Source organism: Megalopta genalis, chromosome 7, assembly GCF_051020955.1.
Source record: "Megalopta genalis isolate 19385.01 chromosome 7, iyMegGena1_principal, whole genome shotgun sequence".
Classification (NCBI taxonomy): domain Eukaryota; kingdom Metazoa; phylum Arthropoda; class Insecta; order Hymenoptera; family Halictidae; genus Megalopta; species Megalopta genalis.
Genome location: NC_135019.1, coordinates 2180663 through 2189798, shown reverse-complemented (window position 1 = coordinate 2189798; position 9136 = coordinate 2180663). Strand labels below are relative to the sequence as shown.

At 36.4% G+C, this 9136-nt stretch overlaps 1 long non-coding RNA gene across 1 annotated transcript; it reads left to right on the top strand.

The window, feature by feature from the left end:
• The first annotated feature begins 471 nt into the window (after positions 1–471).
• On the top strand, positions 472–2309 carry LOC143259813 (uncharacterized). The gene is made up of 2 exons (XR_013033815.1): positions 472–1006; positions 1088–2309. It is a non-coding gene; the product is annotated as an uncharacterized LOC143259813 (long non-coding RNA).
• The last annotated feature ends 6827 nt before the right edge of the window (positions 2310–9136 follow it).

The window sequence follows — 9136 nt, the reverse complement described above, 5'->3', positions numbered from 1 at the left end:
CGTGCGCGACTGGTCAAATATATGTTTATATATTATATATATTTGTAATATTTAATATTTTTTTAGGTTATATATATTTATATATAATTTTATAATTTTAGAATTTCATAATTTCATAATCTTATAATTTCATAATCTTATAATCTTATAATCTTGTAATCTTGTAATCTTGTAATCTTGTAATCTTGTAATCTTGTAATCTTGTAATCTTATAATCTTGTAATCTTGTAATCTTATAATCTTATAATTTTATAATCTTGTAATCTTGTAATCTTATAATCTTATAGTCTTATAATTTTATAATTTTATAATTTTATAATTTTATAATTTTATAATATTATAATTTTGTAATTTTATAATTTCGTAATCTTATAATTTCATAATCTTATTATCTTATAATCTTGTAATCTTATAATCTTGTAATCTTATAATCTTGTAATCTTGTAATCTTGTAATCTTGTAATCTTATAATCTTGTAATCTTGTAATCTTATAATCTTATAATTTTATAATCTTGTAATCTTATAATCTTATAATCTTGTAATCTTATAATCTTATAGTATAGTATATAATTTTATAATTTTATAATTTCATAATTTCATAATTTCATAACCTTATAATTTCATAATATTATAATTTCATAATCTTATAATCTTGTAATCTTATAATCTTGTAATCTTGTAATCTTGTAATCTTGTAATCTTGTAATCTTATAATCTTATAATTTTATAATTTTATAATTTTATAATTTCATAATTTCATAACTTTATAATTTCATAATCTTATAATCTTATAATTTTATAATTTTATAATTTTATAATTTCATAATTTTATAATTATATATATATATATATATATTTTTGTAAGTTTTAAGAGTATCTAGTTTTAATACAAAAAATATATTAAAAAAGTCCACGATGCTGTAACATCGAAGAGAAATTCGCCAGCAATTTAAAAGCAGCACCGAAATCGTTTAAAGTAACAGCAAATATTTACGACACCGAAAAGTATGCGGTTTCCTCTCTAGATCGATTTTTCCGAACCGGTGAAGTTTGTTTGGCAAATGGTATAATAGCACGTTTTTCCAGGTGACGCGAGAGCCCGACAGGTACGAAACATTAAAACCTGTATCTATTTGGTAAAACTGTGCACCTAGCGCTGCTAAAATGCGGCAACGAGCGTATCAAATACTGGGAAACGTTACCGGCAATATTCTCTGTCGAACGTATTCTTGTCCGCATGATCCGCCGAATGGGTTTTTTCCAATGAACTAAGAACAATGTTACGCAATCCTCCTCGACAAGTAGCTAAAGAGTTTTACGGAATAGTATGAATGGGCGGTATTCAACGCGTCTTACGAGAATGAAAACCGAGTACATATTTTGAGTCATCGATTATACCGAAGCCAGCGCAGCGAATTCTCCCTAATTGACGCACAGCTTTGTACACGAAAATTGACAATTTTCGGAAACAGGATTATAGGAGATAAAGTGGATATAAAAAGCTAACGATATTCGAAGCTCGTTCGATCAGCTTCGAATCGATCTCTTGAACAATCGTTGGATGTAAATTTTATTATAAATCTGTGTGAATCTCTTTTTTCTTGAGTACGCGACTTTGTAGAATTCTGTTCGCTCAAAAGTTTAAAAAATATCGATGAACCGTTTTATGTAGAGTCTAACAGAAGCTTTAAATTAGTATGAAAAATTAAATTTCGATCGACGTAGCTCAAAATTACTGCTCGATTAATAATAATTTTGGGTCGTAATAGAGCGTTTGAAATATTGTTGATCAATTTTAAATGAACTATTCGGATCGGCCGAGTAAAGGCTTTAATAAAGTGTAAAAAATGTCATTTCAATCGAAATTTCGTTCCAAATGCTAATTGCGCTTGTGTTAAATTATTGAAAATAAAACAGTTTAAAATTATTTACCGCAACAATAGAATGAAGCGCATTATTTTTCCACTTGATCTGCATTGATTTTATTACTGCATGAAATTATTAACGAAAATTGCTGTATTTAGAGCTTTAAAAGACTCTCGAAGGAGTATCAAAATTTGATTCGATTCGAACTGCTCCCAATTTGCTCAAAATTAGTAGCTCAAAATTACTGCTCGATTAACAATAATTTTGGGTCGTAATAAATCGTTTGAAACATCGTTGATAAATTTTAAATGAACTATTCGAATCGGCCGAGTAGAGGCTTTAAAAAAGTGAAAAAAATGTCATTTTGATCGAAATTTCATTCTAAATGCTTCGATTAATCGCGCTTGTGTTAAATTATTGAAAATAAAAAAGTTTAAAATTATTTACCGCAACAAAAGAATGAAGCGCATTATTTTTCCACTTGATCTGCGTTGATCTTAATTACCGCATGAAATTATTAACGAATTGCAGTATTTAGAGCCTTAAAAGACCCCCAAAGAAGTATCAAAATTTGATTCGATTCGAACTGCTCTAAATTACCCGAAAATTCCGATCGTTCTGCTTCCGTTGTAACAGCGACCTTGAAACCGTGTAGGAACTCCTCCGCGATCCAAATTGCTCTGAATCACTGTCTACAAATGTTTGCATAATGATCGAGCAACCTATTTATGTGACGATCGTATAAGCGGCGCCTCGCGGCGAGAGTAACGTTACGTGTTGAAAAGCGCGGGTAGAAATCAGGTGACGAATTCGCAAAAATTCGTCGGGCCGTGAACGAGAACGTATACGACCTCGAGAACGTAACCGTCCACGGAATTCCGGCCTACGCGCGGTGAGAATGAGGCCAGAAAAGCGTCTCTTCCGCGAGTGGGTTCGTCGATTCCGCAAGACCTTCGGTTTCCGCGTCCGAGACATTGCTCCGAGATGAATGGAGCATTCCTAGAATCGAGCCGGGATGATGATTCAACGCCGGGACGACGCACTATCCGGTTGGCATCCTCTCGTCCTTAAAAAGTAACCCTAAAAAAGTTTCGTCATTGCATACGCGCCGCATGAAACATCGCGGTCGCGTGTGAATTCTCTGTTTGCCGCCGTGCGTGTGCTCCCGGATGAAATTCGAGATCGCGAATTCAAGCTTTCGCGAGGAGAACGCGGATTTTTATGGAAAATGAAAATTTTGTGAAGCGATTAACAAGATACGGGAGATGCGCGGGCGTTCGTTTCAGGTGTTAATCATTTTACCCAGTTACTGTGGCGCCAACTTTTCAGGGCGCGCAGCTATGTGTCGCGAGAATCGAGCGACGAGTATACTCGTCGTGACCTAAAACATGGCCATTACTCCATGACGAGTATACTCGTCATGACACAAAATTCTTCGTGACGAGTGTATTCGTCATGACAAACAAAATTCTCCGTGACGAGTATACTCGTCGTGACACAAAATTCTCCGTGACGAGTATACTCGTCGTGACACAAAATTCTTCATAACGAGTATATTCGTCGTGACAAAAAATACTGTCACTCCTTCACGGCGAGTATGCTCGTCATGACACAAAATTCTTCGTGACGAGTATACTCGTCGTGACACAAAATACTGTTACTCCTTCACGGCGAGTATATTCGTCGTGACACAAAATACTGTTACTCCTTCACGGCGAGTATATTCGTCGTGACACAAAATTCTCCGTGACGAGTATACTCGTCGTGACACAAAATAAATACTGCCACTTCTCCACAACGAATATGCTCGTAGTAACACAAAATTCTCCGTGACGAGTATACTCGTCGTGACAAAAAATACTGCCACTCCTCCACGACGAGTATACTCGTCGTGACAGGAAATACTGCCACTCTTCCACGACGAGTATACTCGTCGTAACAAAAAATACTGCCACTCCTCCACGACGAGTATACTCGCCAAACACAGTTAACTGGTTAATTAGCTAGAAACAACGTAACAATATTTTTAAAAATTTCAATGATTTTTGACAGTTCGTTTCTTTTTATATATTCATTTCTGTCACAGTTTCCGCGACTTCAACGAAGAAAAATAGAAAATTAGTATACTTTGAATGTATTAAAAATCACCCGAACAGTTAGGCGTTGATAAAACATAATTCAATGAGAAATGGCGCTGCAATAACAATACAGTGATGCTAACAGTGATACTAAAAATTGGTGTTTTATACGTCAGCATCGGAAAAGGATTCTCTGCGGATAGAATAGAGGCGCGCGTTTTTTTTTATAAACGAGAATAAGAGTGCGTGATTGAGAAACGAGAGTATCGATGGCACGCAATCGCGCTCGGTTCGCTCATCGCCTGTAAGACGATATTCATCTCGAAGTAGTATTATGACACGGTGATAGCGGAGATCCGTTTCCTTTGTAGACATCTCCGACGATTGACAGATAAGCGGTGAAAATGTATCGAAGTGGAAGCTTGTCGCACGCCTTTTGTTGCACCGGACGATCGTGGGCCTGTTTCAATCCCACTGGAAAACAGAAATAAGATCTCCGACGAATGTCTCACGCAGCTTAAAAGCTTCGCTTTATTAATCCTTTGCACTCGAGGCCATTTTAACTGTAAATCTAAATTAATTTTTCTGACTTACGGTATTTCCATTTTATAATATATATTATATAAATTTATATAAATATAAATAATATTAATATATAATATAATATGATATTAATATATATATATATATATATATATATATAAATTAACTATGATTATTATTATTACTATTATAATTATTATTATAATATAATATAATATAAATAAATTTATATATATTATATAAATTTAAAATTATAGTCTTGCGACTCGTACAACAGTTAGACTCTTAACAATTTTTTTACGTCTAGACTTTGATAATATAAAAATTATCTTGGAACGTGATGTAACAATTTTTTAATGGTGCCTCAGAGTCACCGTTCGAGTGCAAAGAGATAATCTTACGTGGTTCGATGCTTTCATTGAAAATCCATCATCCCCTATTCGAAGTAAATCACTGAACTAGTATATAATTACAGTAATGTCTCCCTTACTGACGCTCAAATTGTGCTGAAAAATGGACAATCCGGGAAGGGGAGATACGATCATTCGAGCCTTGCGGCTCGTTTCTATAATTATTGACAATCGATAACCGTAAAAAACGAGCCGGGTCATTTGAAGCAACTTCTTCCTTTACAAAAATGTTCTCCGAGGCCCCGTTAACGAGTTATTAACGAAAAACAGTGACCAATAAGAATCGAGTACGGCCCACGCGAGGCGGCCCGGCCAACCAGCGCGCGAAGCCCAGTTCCGCTCATTGACTCGATCGCCTCGCGCCAGCCGAGCTCGCCTCTCATTGATCACTGTTTTTCGTTAATAACTCGTTAACGGTGCCTCGGAGAAAATTTTCGTAAAGGAAAAAGTTGCTTCGAATGACCCGAGGAACCCGCCACTTTCGGATTGCGAGACATTTTTGGGACACCCTGTATACAGAAACCACGGCGCACCGTGCATATTTATATGGAGCGAGTTTCCGTTCGGTGACAGCACTTCGGCGGATGGAGCTGCCGCAGCGGAAGGGTTAAAAATCTCTAACGAGCGCGAAGATAAGCGAGACGCGCGAATCGCGTTGCTCCGCGGCGGTTCGAGAGGTCGATCGCTGGAAGTCAGCTCTGGGATGATCTGCGCACAAGTGCGGATCATTTCTTCCGGCTGATTCATCGGCGGACCGCGGGTCGGGATGCACGTGTCGCCTAATCTGCCGCGCGAAAGGTCGCGGGACTCGCGTTACCCTCCCCCTCAGGGTGCACCTGCGCCGCCAACTTCGGCGGCGCGCATTCCAACGGAGATCAGGCCACGGTCTCATTTTTCCGAGTGTTTCCGTCCTTTGTTAGCCCGCGTCCATTCACCCAGCGGCCGGCCGGCTCCCCCGATAAGATTGCCAGGCGCGCAGAGCACGCTCTATGCCGTGCGATTGCGCCACACTGGCATCGTTCGCTCATTCATTCATGCCCGCGCTCAGCTGGATCGATTGAATCGACGATAGAAGGCTCGCTTGCGGAGCGGAAGTTGTGCAGCTTTCGAGCGAGCCGCGTTATCGCCGTAGCCGTGAGAGAGAGCTGGCGTGTGCACTCTTCTTCGTGGTGCGAGACGGTGACGCGCGGAGCTTTCTGTGGGACCGCCGGTAAACGAAAATTGTTGGCGCGCTTTTGAAACGGTGCAACTTTTTTCTTTTTTAAACTGAACCGAATGAAAATTGAACAACTGAAGATTTTGTTAAACGTTGCGGGGTCTGGATTACTGCGCGATGACTGAAATATTGATTTTGAATGCTTAAATATTGATGGCAAGAGACTACTATTAGACACAAAAGACCATTTATGTTTATTGTGTGACTGGAACAGAATTTTATTCAGACTAAAAAGAATGCAATAATAGGCTTATCGCGTGTGCCTAAATGTATTTGAATGCTTAAATATTGATGGGAAGAGACTACTATTAGACGAAATACCATTTATGTTTATTGCGTGTCTGCATCAGAATTTTATTCAGACTAAAAAGAACGCAATAATAGGCTTATCGTGTGCCTAAATGTATTTGAATGCTTAAATATCGATGACGAGAGACTAGAATTTTATTCCAATTTTAAAGGACAGAATAACAACTATATCTAATATATATCTATAGTTATTAATAGTTATTACTAATCTAGAATATATTACTAGAATATCTAGTAATATATAGCAAATTCGTTTCTTTTTTTAAATGATGGTAAAAATAACCAATAAATGCTCTAATCCAGAATCGATGAGAGATTAATATCGAGTACCGTTTGAAATGATCGATAACGTTGCTAAAAATGAATGAATAATAAGTTGCTTAACAATTGATTAACAACGACAGTAAAAAGTAACTTTGTAAAATTGAACATTTCGCAACAGCTTGCAGCAACTTGTTTCAAAACACTGTATCGAGGAACAATATATGCAAATCGCATCGGGAGGATGACCACATTTTTCTTGTGCACATATTACTGCAGCAGTAAATCTGGCGCTTAGAGAATGTGAGAAATCGTAGAATAAACATGTATGTGTGCCGAGATTATGGAGTCTAGCCAGTCCCGATAATTAGAGAAATCGTAAAAGTGTCGTAAAGCACGGTAACAAATTCTTAACGCGAAGCAATTAAGTCAGTTCGCAGCTTAATTATGCGACTCGAGAGCTATTCAAAATTAGATCCGATCAATAGTTAGTTACTAATCGAACAGCAAATACTGAAATATGTTTATTTCCCGATGATACAGGCGGCTAATAAAAAGTAAAAGTGTCGTAAAGCACGGTAACAAATTTTTAACGCGAAGCAATTAAGTCAGTTCGCAGCTTAATTATGCGACTCGAGAGCTATTCAAAATTAGATCCGATCAATAGTTAGTCACTAATCGAACAACAAATACTGAAATATGTTTATTTCCTGATGATACACGCGGCTAATAACCCGTATCGAGCACATCGCGTCATTAAACATTCTACAAGTCGACTACTCTATGCATACGAAACATGATTTTTGTGTTTCTGATTACAGAATTGGTCGACGGAGTACCTGCGAGGAGAAGTTCCATTGGCAGCTAAGGTAAGTTGACATCTGACTTACGTGTCTGTTTAATAAATTTGTTACATTTAATATTTGGATTACGATAGCGTCGGCGCGCATTCCGCGACGGTTCGATTATGAATTCGCGGAGGCGTTTAAAATAGGCATGACGGTAATCTATTTTGCAAGCAGGAAAAATAGAAATGTTTAATATTATGCGTTTACTGTGTCTATACTCAATTCGTTCACGGAAGCGAAGAAAATCCAGGATGACGAGGTTTTCATGACGTGACATGGATGTAATTCACGTGACCGGAGTGCGTCAGCCGCGTGTAAAATGTCACACTTACGATTTTCACGTGCTAAGTATTAATATGCCGCCTTTAACGGATCGTTTCGGGAAACCAAATCTCTTTTGAACCCGCGAACGGGTTCGCAATTAACCCTTAACTGGCACGACGATCTTCACAAAAATATTTTAAAAATAACAATGTAATTGTATATAAATATTATAAAATAAATATATATATAATATAATATAATATAATATAATGTAATATAATATAGTATAATATAATATAATATAATATAATATAATATAATATAATATAATATAATATAATGTAATATAATATAATATAATATAATATAATATAATATAATATAATATAATATAATATAATATAATATAATATAATATAATATAATATAATATAATATAATATAATATAATATAATATAGTATAATATAATATAAATATAATATAATATAATATAATATAATATAATATAATATATAAATACCGGGGGCATACCACAGGGTCATAATAGACCCCGAATAAAACGTGCAGAAAATCAACCATCAACTATCAACTAGATAAAAGCTCCATTAATAATTCTCTGTACAAAATAATACAAAAACATGTGTAATTAATCATTTGCTAATCATAATCACTCGACTGCAGATATTATGCAATTTATAGGCGAGTATCTCGACTGCGAAACCGTAGAAAGATTAACAACATCGAATAATATCATATCTTTCTGACGACGAATTAAAACTGTTAAAGGATAAATGAAGCTTCCAATTGACTCCTGTCATTTCCAACAGAAATGCAAACTTTAACATTGAATGAAAAATTAACATAAAGATCGGGAAACCAGCGAGATCACAATCGTTTATTTCCACGAGATATTGCTACCACGATTAAAAAACGAATCCCCTGCGATAGAACAATTCATATTATCGTAACGATTCTGTTAAACGAGATTTTGATCGCTCAATTATCCTGCGCGGCGTCCCGAAGTGATTTCATCCCAGAAAACCACTTTGCAATAATGTTAAGCGTGCAGCTTCGCATTCTAAGACGACACTATTTTTAGTTCGAGGAAGTCCCTCGGTAGTGACGTACTATCGTAATTTCTGTCAGAAGGGGAATCGTCATGGTCTAGACTAGAAGTTGACGTGCGGCCAGCTTAACGAACAAACAAAGCTTTCGAGCGAACATTCTCGGAAGAGGTTTTGACAACGAATTTTTCATATCCGTCGAACCTCGAACGCCGCAGGATTACTTCATTTCGACCATCCGTGATTTCCTTCCCCGTCCCCCGATAACAGTTAT